Consider the following 17911-nt stretch of genomic DNA (forward strand, 5'->3'; position numbering starts at 1 on the left):
AAATCAATCTCATGTAAAGTGGATCTTGTAAAAAAATAAATTATAATAATAATAATAATAATAGTAGTAGTAGTAGTAGTAGTAGTAGTAGTAGTAGTAGTAGTAGTAGTAGTAGTAGTACTAATAATAATAATAATAATAATAATAATAATAATAATAATAATAATAATAATAATAATAATAATAATCAAGCAAAACTTATACATTCCATTTCTCTTTATTCCTTATTAATGTTTGTATTAAATTTCATAATAATGAAAAAATGATGCTCAAAAGTCATGAACCTTGATTCATATTTATACCTATATTAATTTTGATAATAATGAAAAAAGGATGATCAAAAGTCATAAAATGCATCCTCAATTCTTTATATATTTTTTATGGAAGATAAAAATAATAAGCCAAAATTTTTCTTCTCTCTATCGTCAGTAGAACTAAATGTATCACTAAACTTTCCTATCATTCTATTAATATCAAGACAAGTGTATTCTGGTTTTAAAATTATTAACTAATTTATTTACTTTTTATGTAAGTTCCATTGGGTTATGAAATGTTCATCACATTCTCAATTTCATCGTTTGTGTTTGTTTTGTTCTCATTTAGGGGCTATCAAGATTTGTGGTGTTGAGATATTCAAAGGTAATATACTTACATCTCTACAACTTCATTCTCATTCCCTTTTTCTTTCACTATTTAAGAGGAAACTTAAGTTAACAACGATAATATTGCATAAAACAAATTTCACTATTTTGTTGGTTAATTCAGACTAATTACTGAGTTACTTTTTTTTTTATTATAGGGTCGATTCATTGGAAAAAGAAGACTATATGAAGAAGAAAAATACTAGAATAGCTTAAATAACTATATATTGGAGACTAACTACAAGATTGACGACTTCAACGTGAATGACTAATAGTTTTTTTTTTCAAATGTATATTTTATTTTTGTATTTGTTTATTTTTTTTTCATCATTTTACCTTCGAAAAAATAGCAAATTCACCTACTTTTGCTTATTTAATTTATCGACTTTGATCTTTATTTTAACATGTAAACGCCCATAATCTTAGTGCGCAATCAGTGATGACTTATTCATAAGGTGAGCTTCTATATGTTTTGATATTTTATAAAATTTCGATTACTAAAAACACTACAAACATCACACTCAAAACAAAACATCCCCGTGAATTTCACGGGTCACAAAACTAGTGTGGTGTTAAAGAGTAAGAGCTAGAAAAGAACATGTCAAATCTCGGCCTAAGAAATGAACGCAAAAACCTCCAAACTAATACTCCTCGTATGAAATATAGCGCACACACCATTTTATTAACAAAATCTCCATCATATAGAACATATCCATCTGAAATGAAACTCAAACCCAATTTATTTACTAGTACATCTATGACTCCTTTTTCTTCTTTTTTTTTTCTTTCTCTGTTCTCTGTCACTTTTTTTTGGAAATTTTTTTTTGGCTCTTTTTTTTTGTTCTTCTGATTTTTTTTCTTTTTTTTAAATAGATCAATCTTTCTCATATGACAAATATTCACCAAATTGCCATCAATTACTACCCCATATTTCGCTTGTATGATACCTCTATTTAAACCGAGAAAAACAGACACTTCACTAGCCCTTACTTGGGTAGGATAATGTGGGGAAACGGGTTAAAATATTGGGTAACAAAGAAACAAGGCTAAGGCTCAAAGGGGTTGCAAATAGGAAATATTAAATTCGGGACGGCTATTTGGCTAATGTAGCTCATAAACAAATGAATGCCTCTATCACTCATGTAATCCTAATGGCAAGTACTAATCCTATAACCACTCATGAAAGAATTAGATTGGCATGGATGTCCCAATCTTATTTGGCTCATGTGATCTCACGGCTTTTTGGTCACACGGTTATATAGTCACAAGTCTAGTCATACCGTCTTACCACAAACAATGTCACGAGATGAAGCACAAAACAATTATTCTGTTGGACTATCAAGGGCAAAAACGTCTCACAAGCCGCATATGATCAAAATAGAAAATAATTTGCAAGCAATTCATTTTCAAAATAAAATCAACTCGATCAAATTATGCTCGGTTCCACAAGAATTTGCCACTAGATACATTCGTGACATTAGAATTTTAAAATTTTCAAAGATATTCACCGGATTCAAGCCCATCAATCAATCGCAATAATTAATCCCTACCCCATGCTTGAATAATGCAATGTCCTCATTGTATGCAATTAAGAGCAAATATCACAAAGTAAGGGACACAAAAGAAGGGAAGGAAACTGGCTCACCAAATGAATAATAAAAGGCGTGAGGAATCCAGCAAAGCATATTTCAGTTGGTGTGTCATTAGGGACCGAGTGCGGATACCAGCAAAATCCGCCATTGAACATCATGGAAACGTAGATAAGAAGCTAAGTGACTCAACGCATCCAGACTGACTTGACATAGCAGAAATCAAGACAGCCCCTCAAAATGTAGAAGCTAATCAGACTCAGGTACGCCCAAAAATACGCCTAAAACTCATCCTAAATCAGCAGAAACAATTGGACCGGTTCTGATTTTCTTGGTGATCGCCGCAGCAGGGGGCGATGGTAGCTCTGAACGCGGTGGTGTTGGTAGGAGTATGCGTCACAGCAGGGGACACATGGAGGACTAGGCGTCGCAGCCGTGAGCGACAAAAACACGAGTCACGTTCCATAATCAAGGACACAAAACAGTAGAATGAAACCATCAAAACCCAGCAGAATCATCAAATCATATTAGAACTCGACATAGCAGGTGTCAAGCTAAACCGGCCTCGGAATTCGCACATCCAACTAGTATGGGTAGGAATCAACCTTCCGTTGCAGCCAAAATCAAACCCCAAACAAGGATGCGCACAAATCAAACACACATTTGGAGGAAATCAACCCTCCGAATCAGCCCATTCAAGCTATAATTCGTAACAAGAGCTCGGCTCAAATCACTCCAATGAAATAGCAATTCCGAAACATAAATCATATCCAAATAAATTAGATGAATCTCGACCCACTTAAACCCGAAAATTGGTATCTCAATCACCAGCAAAACCGAAATCAAGTTACTCAGACCAATTTCCAAAATAACAGCAAAATCAAACTAATTAAAGCCAGGATATGTCGCCTACCTCTGACTGAAAACGAACCTTAATTCGCTCTGATGCAGGCCCAGAACTCCGTCTCATTTGAGAGCAATGAAACCGATAAGTTTAGGCGGTGGTTGGGTGAGGACGGTCGCGTCAGTGAGTAACCAGGTCGAGCTGAGGCATCTCAGCAGGGGACGCCAAGGGGATGGTCAGCTGTGTCGCTTCAGTGAGCGACGGGTGTGGCTTGAAGACGGCGCCGGCCACTATGAAGATGGCGGAACGGAGTTTGGTGGTGGCTTGAGGTTGGCAAGGGATGAGTGAGTTACTAAGATACTGAGTAATATAGGTGTTGGATTGTGGGAAAATAAAACCCCTGGGAGCTTAGAATTCGAGAATTTGTATGACCAACTTTTGCCTTTCTCGTTTACTCTTATTACTACAAACAAGCACACTCGCAATTATTAAACCAATATAGAAATAACAATAATTATTAAAATTAATAAATTAATAATGAGAATAAATTTCGAGTGTCTCCTGATCAGCGGTCATTTATATTCGTGAACTTAACATCACATTCTCAAGAGCGGAAGCACTCAACGCTCTTAGAAGTCGATCAAAGGTCCGGTCATGAAACTCAGAAAAATGACAGTAATAACTGGTTAGACATGGCAAAGCAGAGATATAATCATGTAACAAATTTTTCTTTGTGTCTCCATGTTTAGTTCTTACTTTTTCATCATTTTTAGACCAATTAAAAAGTAATACGAGGGGATAATGGGTGGAAGGTATAGAAGGTTCTTCTGAAACAAAAAGCTCAATGTGCTCATAAGTTTTCACCGCAGTAGATTCTCCATCTTTTTCATCATCTAGCTCACGACTTGGAGTGTAATCGTACCCATTACCTAAAAGAGCTGCTTCGATAGCATCCACTTGAGCTTCCCAAGAATCACCTGCAAAAACCTCTAAACATGGAACCTCTAAACATGGTACGCAATCCAAATGGCTTAAAGCAAGGAGCTCAGAAGAAAACTCCTTCAACAAATCTTCCATTAAATCCTCGTCAATAAGAACGGGAATTGGGGTGTCAGAAATAAGCGTGTCCTCTTCGTAGGACGGTTCTCCTGACTCAAATATGTGCTTTGTATCACTGTCAAGTATACTCAAGTCTTCTACTTGACCTATTTCTCTTTGAAATTTTCGTCTGTAGCGAAAAGTCCCCTCTGGCTCGAGATCAAAAGGTACAATCTCCGACCTGTAAGACCTGCGCATACACGAAAACAACAAGAAAAATATCAAACTGTCTCAAGGAACTGACGCTCCCTGAGACAAAAGACAAAAATAAAGAAAAACAAACAGAAAAATTATTGCCTCCCCGGCAACAGCGCCAAATTTGATAAGGTTATTTTCAGTCGTTGGGCTTAATCAAAGTAAACCTAAACTACTATTAACAAAATAGCTAGCGGTAAGTCAGGGTCGAATCCACAGGGAGGCGGTGATTATCTAGTTTGTTTATATTTAAATTTGTATTAAAGAAACCAGTTGTGGGGGTTTTGATTGTTTGTATTCTAAAAGCTAATTGCAAGTAATTAAAAGACAAATAACAATAATATTAAAGAGTCTAGGGATTCGGGTTCACTAGGTAGTCATAAAAGGGTAGAATTTAATTCATTGATTGAGCAATTTATATTGTTGAAAGTCATATGATCAGTCGATTCAATATTTCTTTTAGATCTATTTTAACATGTGATCGCTATCATTAAATTATCTCTATTCAATTATCTAGGCCTATACTAGTCTTAACCCGATCGGTGATAATCCTAGTTTATGCAAGACTAATTAATCAATTCTGATCAGTAATCAACTAATTAGAAGTAATATGATAATTAAACAACAATCAAGAGCAATTTAACAATCAATTCATAATAACCCTTTTCTAACAACCTAGATCCCCTTTCTCCCTAGATTATAGGCTTAGCTACTCATAAATCGAAATAAGCAAGTACAAATAATAATTGAATGCATAATTAAAGTAAAGAGAAGAAAAACTTAGTCTTGAATTAAACGCAAAGAAAGAACAAAGACGGAGATAGTACAGAAAACGGAACTGACTCCTTCCAAATAAAACCTACGTACAGCTCTATTTATGCAGGTGAGAATCCCTCGCAATAATACGTACGTAGTTTTTATTTCCTAATTTCTCAGTAAAAGACCAATCAATTAACTAGTCAAAGCCCATATGTGTGGCCCTAACAATGTTCCAGCATTCAGCATCGTAATTTAACATAGCCTTGTCTCTCTTTATGCCTTCGAGATCATGTTTTTGTAGTTGGATTGCGGGGGTCGATCCAACATGTTGCTTCTATTTTATTGGCGCTCCTTGTTAACCGTCAACTTTTAGTATAAAAGACGTTTTTCTGCAAATAAATAAATAAACTCGAAGTAAACCGCAAAGAAGCAAAATATAATATAAAACGTCCTCAAATTGTTGGAAAGATATAGAAATTACGGGGAATAACTATATAAAATATAGGTAGAATAATGAGTTATCAGATGGTAAAGGTCGATATCAGCCTTATGTTAAGGGTTCATCTAGTAGCACGGAGAGAAAGAAGACAAAAAAGACGAATCTATCTTGGCATCTTACAGGTCTAGTTGAGGGTGGACCGAGTCACATTAGCGTCCTACGTAGCTTTAGTGGCCACGTAGCTTATACTAGTTGGACCGAGCTGGAAAGCGTGAGAGCATGGCTATGCTGTTACGAGAGGCCGAGTTTTTTAGAGATGATGAAGAAGTTAAAGCTGTGTGATGGTGTTTCTCAGAGAGTTAGTCAGAGTGGGCTTGGTCATTGGAGGAGTTGTATGCCGACCGGTTTGGATGAAAACTTGATTAGTGCTTTTGTAGAGAGGTGGCATCCCGACACAACACTTTTCATATGCCTTTCGGTGAGATTACTATCTTGTTACACGACGTTGAGCGCATCCTTGGATATGGATGGATGGCATGAAGGTGTCTGTGGAGGGTATGGCGCAAGAGGATGAGGGTGTTACGAGGGAGGAAGTCGGCTTGAAGGGGAAGGTGAGCGTCTTTTTCGGAGTGCCTGAGAGAGATGTCAAACCACCGCTTTATGAGGGTGGTGGATTGTTGGTTAAGCGGTTGAGGGAGGTTGTGGAAAAGGGTAACCGACATGACTCGCTCATGACTTACATGATGTTGTTGCTAGGACAGACTTTGTTCATAGACAAGTCTCGTGATAGAGTTATCGCCCGTATGTTGTCGTTGTTTGATGATTTGGGTGATATTGGCAAGTATTCTTTGGGGGCCGAGACATTGGCCTACTTGTATCGACATTTGGGGATAGCTTCGCGACGCGAGGCCTAGGGTCTTAGCAATTGTTTACCCTTGCTTCAGGCTTGGATATATGATTACTTTCCCCAATTTCGACACCACTCCAGATATTATGTCGAGGGGAGATCACTTGTGGAGACTTGGTCACGGGTTCCTAGGTTTAAGGGAATTACTGTGTTGTTAGAGGAGCACCGGCAGAGGTTGGATGGGCTTAGGGCAGAGCACGTCATGTGGACCCCTTACGGTTTTGGTTCACATAAGACTTGTAGGACGTCGCTCTACTCGGGGTTGATTAGATTTCTTGATATAGTAGAGTCGTACCAGCCTGATCGGTATCTCTGTAACACCCCCATATACCGAGGAGCCTTAACTAGACCTTCCTTAGCATATAAGGGCGTTACCGTCTCGGTTGCCCGAGGAAAGTAATCATCAAAGGCCAATAACAGAACATTTATAATTATGTTACAAGTGTTATAACCAAATAACATAATAAAGGTACAACTCGTCAGCTACACACTAACTCTATCAGAACTCGTGAAGACTCATCCCTGCCAGGACTCTAGCTATCAACCACATCAACACCTGCTAAGACTGACTGCTCACCATAAGGGATCACGGCTGACACATAAACAAACAAGACAACCACACAAGGTCAGCAACTGAGGTAAGACACAACACAAACCAACAACAATCGTCAGCGCAATATAAACACAACCAGTCACACACAATCACACCCACTCCAATCAATCTCCGTCACCGATCGTCCACCGGACCAGCCACCAGCGATGGGGGACCGCAACTGTTCCCACCTAAGCTCCGCTCATCATACCGAGCGATAACCCTGTCCCATTAATGTGCACATCCCCTCCCGTGGCGGGTTCCACGGAGGGCGAAACTAGGGCGTGAAGCCACTCTCGCAAGTGACTCCACTCAGCCGAGGACGCACCTCGAGAACCAAAGACAATCAATCACAGACAACTGCAATACAACAACAACCAACAAACTGTATACACCAACCGATTACCGCACATACTCTGCCACACAAACACAACAACAACGCAACAACCACGACACAATGACCGACACACTAGACCATCCACAGAAACTGAGTAGGCGAACCTACCTTTAAGTGACTGCTACGATTCCATGCCCATACACGCAATACCCAACAATCAAGCAACACCTATATACACAACACAATCATCTATCACTACCAAACTAACCCCAACTGCAAAGACAAAGATACGGATGATGATGACGACATACCTACATGAGGAAACCTGGCAAATGACCACTACCCGACTTAAGCTATGCACTCCTAAGGCACAAGGACCTTCAAAGGCTCCCATTGAAGGTAGATGGTGAAGGGAAGGGAAGGAGGCGACCTAAGGATCTGAAGAAATGAGGCGGAAATGATTTGTGGTTTTAACAAAACGCGATTATAAACCCTCGCTGAAAAGACGCTACTCGATCAAGTGGCCCACCTACTCGATCGAGTGGCCCCTACTCGATCGAGTATCCAAGCTACTCAATCGAGTAGCCTCTACTATATCGAGTACCACCCCTAACTCAAAACACAGGATAACTTTGGTACGCACTTCTAAGGACTATTACTGCTCCCAAGGTCGGTCAACTGGTCTCTAAAAGGGCGGGTATTACAGTCTTCCCCCCTTAAAAAGAACTTCGTCCCCGAAGTTCAACTCACCTATCCCAAAGCATAAGATACGGGAACAAAACGACATCACTACTCTTCCGACATAGGTCACTACTCCCCGGGAATACTATCCCCCATGTCATCATCATCAACTGTCTAACACTCCATATAGATCGACTTCTACAAGCTACCACTTGAAATACCAACCTCACAACATGGACCAACACAACCAACGACTACACTGCTGCTCACAACTCTTAGCCACGCACTATAAGATAACACTTTTACTAGTACACAATCATCCATACAAAACATGTCACGTTAATACAACTATGTTACCCAACGACACGATTCTATTCCAACGCATAACATCATAACTATTTCTCTATGACCGTCTTTTAAAGCACACTATTCAACTTTAACTTCAACATACAAATTACTCAACGAACAAGTGAAAACAATTATAGTTTCGTACAAGAAATGTAACCGAAGTAATAGCAAACATTATAAACAAACAACAAAATGATTGCCATATCGGCCTTTTTACTTTGCGACATTACTCTTCCCCTCTAAAAAGGAACTTCGTCCCCGAAGTTCACCACCGAATTACTACACATATTACTGAAAACTTACCTTTTGACATGTACCCAACACATATGATTCATTATTGACATTACTCATTACTCATACAACCTTTAATTCATAAAAGCATATGCAACTATATTCGAATAATTTGTGACAGTCACAGTCACGAATGCATGTATATATCATTTGTATATATATATGGAAAGACACAACTCCGGTGAAATATAATTAGTAGACATTACGGATGTAAAATGAATGCAACAAGAACCAACTACTACTTGCACTGTTCGTTACGAATACGCATCCAAAACACAAACACGACTCCCAACATAAGAAATTAACGGTTCAAACATGTTACTAATCATAAACAACCATATTAAACCTCAAAACTTGTAATGATATGATCGTTAAAACAATTTTAATTAACGAAAAGTTCCTGTAACAGTGCTACTCGATCGAGTATATAGGGTACTCGATCGAGTGCCCGCTACTCGATCGAGTGTCTTGGCTACTCGATCGAGTAGCCTGAGATCAGAATACTTCCTCCTCGTCACACCTGCAGCTACTCGGCCGAGTGAGGGACACTCTGTCGAGTAGCCACATGTCAAAGTCCTCGAAGTCTTCCCGTCATAACACAATATATATATATGTAAGATGTCACATAAAGGCGAGTCAGGATGACAACCCGACTCCTCAAAATCCTGCAACAAGTTTAAACCAAGCAAATACGGCCTTATGGCCATCCATATAAACCAAATGTAAAAAGTACTAACTAAAACACCTACTACCATCCAACACAATCAACCATAAACAAAGAGAAAGAAAGGAGTATCACTCCTGCTGCTGCTGCTCGTCCTTCATCTCATCTCCACCATCATCCCCTCCCGAGGTGCCTGCTCCTGATGACCCAAGACCCACATCGACCCCTGCCCCAGCTCCAGGACTCTCATACCATGGGGTCAAACCACCAAAGGCAAAGGACTGAGGTGTCCCCCATGCTGTCTGGTCCACCCCGTACGAGTGGAAAACCCCACTGTAGTCCCCAACTCCGCTCCACCACACTGGGTGTGGTCCCTCGGTCCCAATACCCTGAGCATACGCTATCTCGTGCATGTTTCGGAGTGTCAAAGTAGATGACACTCTCTCTGCCAAGTAGCTCGAACGCGTCTCTGGGGTATCAAGGTAGGGGTAACAAGGAAATGGGTGCTGTGGTGGTGTTGCTGGCTGTGGTCTGGTCTCAACTGTCCTCTCCCTCACACGACGTGGTCCCCTCCCTAGCCTAGGTCTATCCTCGGCCGCTCTCACATTCTCCCCCTTTATCGGCTCGGGCATCACCTGAAGGATCGTGTCGTCAATGAGGTATGTCTGTATCTGTCAAGGTGCATCCTCATCCTCCTCTTCAGAATCAACCGCATCCAGAGGCTCAGTCGGTGGAAGGTGCTCAGGAGCCGGTATCCTCATCCAGCTCATACCCCACACCCTCCATGCTAGACTACCATCCTCCAAGGTTCTCAACCATTTCAGGTCGAGGTAGTAGTCTTTGTCCAAGGTAGGCACCGATGTGGCTAGGGGAACGTACTCAGAAGAAGCCTCAAAGGATGCTAGCTTTTCAGCTAACTGGGTGGCAAGAGCACCAAAACTCAAGTACCGAGTGGTAGAAGTAGCCATCAAAGCAAGGCTAGCACAAACCATGGCAGGAGCATTGAAGACCACCCTCTCAGTCTGCTCCGGGTTAAGATAAGACATCAAAAGCAACAACTCGTGATTGTTCAGCTTACTCATATCCGGCCTCTCATAAAGAAGATTCGATATAGAACGAAGGAAGACCCTCAAAGTAACATGTTGAACATCGTTAATCAACATGTTGCTGGCGGTGGGAGCTGACTTCCCAGACAGACAAGGCATAAGGCGGCAAACCCCGCACTCAGCTGGAATCTCGCTGATGGAATCCTTGGGAGGCTTAGCCAAACCAAGGTGAGAAGCAAAGAGGTCCATGGTCAACACAAAACTCGTGTTCATAAGACGGAACTCAACAGACTGTGCAGCTGGCTCGTATTTAAACGAGCTCATGAATTGCAAAGTCAGAAAAGGATAGGAATGCTTCCTCAAACGATACAACCCCGTGAACCCCAAGGTCTAAAAAATATGATGGACATCCGTCTCAATCCCTAGGTCATCAAGAAGTGTAGTGTCCACACAATGGGTGGGTCTCATCTTGCGTTTATGAAATGCTACAAACCTCTCCCTCTGTTTGAAGTCTACAAAGACTACTGAAGGGTATTCCGGTACAGCTGGTACCACGGGTCCACTACCCTCCCCAATTTCGGGGTGTGAAGCCCTTCCCCTCTTACTCTGACGGGTTTCCAAGTTTAGTCTCGGCATCTGTTTCAGCATACAGTTTAAACATACTTGCATAGGCACTTAAAGCATGTAATATACACAAATTGAACATTGAATAACCATCTATGTACACACTTTCACCAACTAATTCCCAATTTTGATATATAAATTTAGTTCATAGCATTTCAGACGATCTCTATAGCTGTGAAAATTTTAGCATGGATAACATGATTTATTCGACTACTTCAACTGTCAAGACATGGCTCAAATACTACTCCATATATACTTGAAAACAGATGAAACATTCATGTATGCTCATAGAAAGGCAACTAAGTACACGTCATCACTGACATTCAACATTATGAGCAACTTCTCAATTAAACAGTTAGACGGTCTCTACAGCTGTAACAATTTGGCATATTTGACAAGAATTAATCATCACTACTACCATATCAAAGGTTTAGCTCTTACACATTCATTCATATTCAACACAAAATCTCAATTATAGAAAACGAATTTCAATTTGGGGCACTTTAAAGATGGAGTTTTAAGGCAAATTTTAAGGTGAAAATCACAAAATCCAACTTCCAACATGATATATGCAACATATACTACTCAATTTTATCATCCAACATGTAGAGAACACCCAAAAATCAATTTGATTTCAGAAACCCTAGAAAAATTCGTCCCCAAATTTGCAATTTCTATTCTATTTTTAGCACCATAAACATCACTAATCATGGAAGGGAAGCATGTGGATCATATTACAACAATTACAAGCAACTTTTCGTCCATATGAATCGAAATTTCATATTATTCTATCATTGCAATAGATTCTAAGTGATGAAAACATGAAAATAGGAAAGAAATTCATACCTTTATCAAATAGGAAGTGAAAGAACGAATCAAAGCAAAGAAAACTACCCGAATTAATCACCACAAACACAAAGGTATAAGAGTTTTTGAGAGGTTTAAGAGGTTAGGGTTTCGAAATAAGAGGAAAGAATAAGAAGAATGAGGAAAAACAAGGGTTTTATGAAACCCGTGAAAGCCCCTGTACTGTAGCCTACTCGATCGAGTGCCTGGGGTACTCGATCGAGTAGGTGCTATTTCGTCGAGTATCCGCAGAAAATTCCTACATCTCGACGTCATAGCTTCCTAACTAGATCGAGTGAGGTCTACTCGGTCTAGTAAGCACTCGCACTCGGTCAAGTAAGGTTGAGTACTCGGTCAGAATTACAAAACTAACTGAAGATTCCTGCAAAACAATATTACGTGTCGATTCCAAACCAAGTTCGGAGATCGTCACTGGTTATCGTACTCTCTCATATATCACCATTACTACTCAAATATATCATATCATCTCATCAGATAGGATTCATATCACATTACGCTACAACAAACTTCACACAACATGGTTTACCAGCTACCGAGTCATCCGTATGCGCAATTATGTCATTGTATCATGTCTAAACTCGTCTTACCACATTGCTAGCAACTTATACTTACGTTAATCAAAACACATAACTAACGATAAATTTTCCATACGTCATCCAAGTGCATTACTATCATGTTCAAGCTTCACATAAACAAATTATTCTACACAAATTAATCACCACACAGCGGAAACTTTCAACCATTAAACATTGCATATACCCACTACTATTTTGATATTTCCCATACTATAACTCAACGCCTTTTTTTTTTTTTAGCTATCATTATTATGGCTACGGTAAGACTTTTAAACTCGTATAGGATCACCATCACTAACAACCTGAAACAAACACCAACATGACCACATCTCATACTACAGCATACACTTCTACACTTTTCACGCACTTCTATCACATAAAACCTTCCACGTTCCTCATTATCACCACATACACACACTGACACTGCTGAAACTTCACCGTTCATGTCTCTGACGCAACTACCGTGCCTACATTACTTCAACAAGGACTCAACCACAGACAGTTCCAACATAATCAACATACACGTTAAGTACATACTTACTGACTCCATATTCCCATACCCAGTGACTGGCTTAAGCACAATGGGGCCAAGATTTTGAAATGAGGGCGCCTACTCACCCAAAATCTAGCATCAGCTGGGGCTCCCAGTACACATACACCAGGTTTATTTTATTAGACTCATTACGTTCATTAGGCTAACTGGTTACAGGTTCCAAAATCATCGCATTGATACCACTTTGTAACACCCCCATATACCGAGGAGCCTTAACTAGACCTTCCTTAGCATATAAGGGCGTTACCGTCTCGGTTGCCCGAGGAAAGTAATCATCAAAGGCCAATAACATAACATTTATAATTATGTTACAAGTGTTACAACCAAATAACAAAATAAAGGTACAACTCGTCAGCTACACACTAACTCTATCAGAACTCGTGAAGACTCATCCCTGTCAGGACTCCAACTATCAACCACATCAACACCTGCTAAGACTGACTGCTCACCATAAGGAATCACGACAGACACATAAACAAACAAGACAACCACACAAGGTCAGCAACTGAGGTAAGACACAACACAAACCAACAACAATCGTCAGCGCAATATAAACACAACCAGTCACACATAATCACACCCACTCCAATCAATCTCCGTCACCGACTGTCCACTGGACCAGCCCTGCCAGTGGGGGACCGCAGCCGTTCCCACCTAAGCCCCGCTCATCATACCGAGCGATAACCCTGTCCCATTAATGTGCACATCCCCTCCCGTGGCGGGTTTCACGGAGGGCGAAACTAGGGCGTGAAGCCACTCTCGCAAGTGACTCCGCTCAGCCGAGGACGCACCTCGAGAACCAAAGACAATCAATCACAGACAGCTGCAATACAACAACAACCAACAAACTGTATACACCAACCGATTACCGCGCATACTCTGCCACACAAACACAACAACAACGCAACAACCACGACACAACGACCGACACACTAGACCATCCACAGAAACTGGGTAGGCGAACCTACCTTTAAGCGACTGCTACGATTCCATGCCCATACACACAATACCCAACAATCAAGCAACACCTATATACACAACACAATCATCTATCACTACCAAACTAACCCTAACTGCAAAGACAAAGATACGGATGATGATGACGACATACCTACATGAGGAAACCTGGCAAATGACCGCTACCCGACTCAAGCTATGCACTCCTAAGGCACAAGGACCTTCAAAGGCTCCCATGGAAGGTAGATGGTGAAGGGAAGGGAAGGAGGCGACCTAAGGATCTGAAGAAATGAGGCGGAAATGATTTGTGGTTTTAACAAAACGCGATTATAAACCCTCGCTGAAAAGACGCTACTCGATCAAGTGGCCCACCTACTCGATCGAGTGGCCCCTACTCGATCGAGTATCCAAGCTACTCAATCGAGTAGCCTCTACTCTATCGAGTACCACCCCTAACTCAAAACACAGGATAACTTTGGTACGCACTTCTAAGGACTATTACTGCTCCCAAGGTCGGTCAACGTTGGTCAACTGGTCTCTAAAAGGGCGGGTATTACAATCTCCGCTAGTACCGGTATATTCAGATTATCTCGACACCTATGCGTGTCCCGACTGTTGAGCATCATCCGGCTAAGCCGGCATCGGGTTATAAGCTGTGTTATGGAGACTCTCCTGATTTGGAGTAGGGGATCAGGGATGCCGAGATAGTTTTGAGAGACCGGTTTGAACGTGCCATAATGCCTTTTCAGACTCATCCGCGCTAGATGGTATGGTATGGGGAGAATTCCCACCCGTACTTCTATCCTCCTACACTTCGTACTCGTTTCGCACACTCCCTATTATCACATTACGCGTCATTTCTCATATATCTACACACAACCTACCGAGCGGAGAAGTGGGAATATGTGGAGAAGTTGGTGAATGAGATGGAGCATTATTTCAGGATGATGATGATGATGATCCGTCGACGATGTAGAGTGTTTTTTTATTTACTGTCGGTATTGTTATGTATTAGAATGAAATATTTTATTTTGTTTTGCTTTTATTTACTTTAGTTCAATTTTTATTTAATTTTATCATTTTCTATGCATATTTTATGTTTTTAATGTAATTTTATCACTTTTTATTTGAAGTTAACAAATTTGACGTAAATTAAAATACAACTGATGTGACCAATATTTGAGTATATTTTGTCCCCGAATTAGCCTTGCTCCTATGCTTTTTAGTGCATATTTGGGTCATTTATAATCTTTAGTGTCTTGTTTTGCATATTCTTTGAGGTTTTGTTTCCTTGGTAGGAGAGGAGAACCTTGCAGTTTCATGGCAAAATGGAGCTAAATTGATCGAATCTAATGACCAAGCATCAAAGTGAAGACAAGACTAGAAGGCCTATGTAAATAATGAAGTAGATGGGAAATGATGAGAAGATCCTTGCATTCCCAACATAATCCTTGAGGATTGATGGAGGAAGGAAAGAAGAAAAGAAGTAGAAGCTTGCTGAGCTACTATCCGGGCGTCTTGGCCACAAGACGAGCGTCCTGACTGGCTACAATCCGAGCGTCCCGTAGCCAGTCCGCTCGTCCTTGCCCTCTACAATCCGAGCGTCTCATGCCTCAGGCCGCTCGGATTCCTTCCTAGGGCAAGCCGTCTCCTCCTCAGTCCACTCAGGATGTGCATATTCCTTGAAGGCTAGCGAAGCGGACATGAGCATTTTCTTCGAGAGGAGCATTTCCTCAACTTTTCTTAAGGGTCTTAATCGTCATTTAAGCCCTTAGTAACCTTAATTATGTACTTAATCCTTAGTATAAATACCCCATTGTAGTAATTAGAGGAAAAATGTCTTCTTATGCAATCTTAATCTCATTTTAATCTTGTAATCAGCCTTTAATTAAGCATTAATACAAATCTCATTTCCTTAATTTCTCTATTGTTTATCATTTATTTTGGGTAATTGAAGATTATTTGGGGTTTATTTAGAGGATTGACAACCTTCCATCAATCATCAAGTACTTCTATTATTCTTTGCTTATTATTTTGGAATCATCATTAGGTATAATTCTCTTAATCCCTTTTTAATATTGTTAATCATCTTCATTTATTCATCATGTTTTATCTTGCTAGTATGACTGATAACCTTGTTAGCATGTTAAACTTGATAATGAGTGAGCAGTTTCCTTAACTATGGTTAATCGGGAATTAGGGGAAACCAACATGAGGATTGATTCATGCTTAATCTAATATGCTTTCATAATTAATTTGCTTGCTTGTTGTGATTTCAAGTTATGCACATGTTATGTTTGATGAAATGCGAGCCTATGAATCCTTGCATTTTTTTACCCATCACCTATCTTTTCAATGAGACTTGTAAGACATAAACCAACTCGAGTCTCATTAGACCATGCATATTGTTGGATAGGGGGATTAAGTCGACTTGTAGGTGTTGTACAATCTAATCGATTTGGCTCCGGGACCCAAACCTTCCTAGGAATTGTAAGATATACACTAACTCGATCTCATCACAACAATAATTGTTTGCATCTAGTAGAAAACATGTTTGTATGATCAAATCCCATGAATTCCCTATGAACCCATGACACCCTAGTGCTTTTAATCAATTGTTTACATCTCTTTTTAATCACCTTGCTTGTTTTCATTTGCTTTGATTAGTTTAGTGATCTCTTATCTCAACCCAAATTGTGATACCCCTAGACACGACCATTTGCAATCGAAAATCCTTCATCAATACCCGTCCCTTGGAATCCGACCTTTACTTACCTCTTTACTAATAGTAGAGTAGTTGGTGAAGTTATAAATATTGTTTTGGTCTAGGGACTCCTAACGACAAGTAACCGAAAACGATAGTCCGACAAAAAAAATGGCGCCGTTCTTGTCGGACGGTGTTAACTTGATTAGATTTTCTTTGTTTGTTTTTAGTTGTGTCTTTCTTTACCTTGAGGAAGTAACACTCCTCATGGTTTGTTCTAATTATTTTCGAGTTGTTTGATATTCTTCATGTCTAAAAGATCACAAGGTGATTTGTTACCTATTGATCACGAAATTGAGAGAACTTTGACCAATAATAGAAGACTTGCTAGATATACTTTGAGAGGTATTGGTGAGGTTATAGATATTCATCCAAATACTATTGAGTTCATCAACCCTTTTTCAAGAGAAGGAGAGGAGAACCCAACACAAAATCAACCCACAATGCCTAAGTTTTCATCACATTTCGTACCAACCGAGGAGAACCTACCCAATGGTACTCTCACACAACAACACTTGACCGGTAATTTCATTGCAAAATCCGCACTTATCCAATTAGTTGAAAGAAGCCAATTTGGGGGGATGCCTAGTGAAGACCCTCATTCTCACATGGAGACTTTTTGTGACTATTGTGATGCAATCTCTCAAACCGGAGTGACTCAAAACCAAATTCGATGGGTCTTATTCCCATTTTCTTTGATTGGAACCGCGAAACAATGGTTAAAGAGCCTTGATAAGGCTACTCTAGGAATTGACTCTTGGAAGAAATTGGCTCTTGCTTTCTACAAAAAGTTCTACCCTCCGGAAAAGACTAACATGCTAAGAGCCCAAATCACGGGGTTCAAACAAAGTGACGAAGAATCTTTGTATGAAGCTTGGGAGCGATTCAAAGGAACTTATCGCTCATGTCCTCATCACAGACTTAGCGAGTGGTTCTTGGTACAATAATTTTGGAATGGTCTTTATGAGGACTCCCGAAACATTCTCAACATGGGATCAAATGGTATGTTCACTGAAGTTGACGATAATCAAACATGGAATAAGATTGAGGAAATGGCAGTCCATAATTCACAATATAGTAGACCTCGAAAGGCTAGTAGAGGAGGAAAGCATGAAGTGGGCTCTATTACTCAATTGGGTT

At 40.1% G+C, this 17911-nt stretch overlaps 1 non-coding gene across 1 annotated transcript; it reads right to left on the minus strand.

Moving 5' to 3' along the window:
- Positions 1–17586: 17586 nt before the first annotated feature.
- On the minus strand, positions 17587–17693 carry LOC141658141 (small nucleolar RNA R71). The gene has a single exon (XR_012549045.1). It is a non-coding gene; the product is annotated as a small nucleolar RNA R71 (small nucleolar RNA).
- Positions 17694–17911: the final 218 nt, after the last annotated feature.

Source organism: Silene latifolia, chromosome 5, assembly GCF_048544455.1.
Source record: "Silene latifolia isolate original U9 population chromosome 5, ASM4854445v1, whole genome shotgun sequence".
NCBI classification, from domain to species: Eukaryota; Viridiplantae; Streptophyta; class Magnoliopsida; order Caryophyllales; family Caryophyllaceae; genus Silene; species Silene latifolia.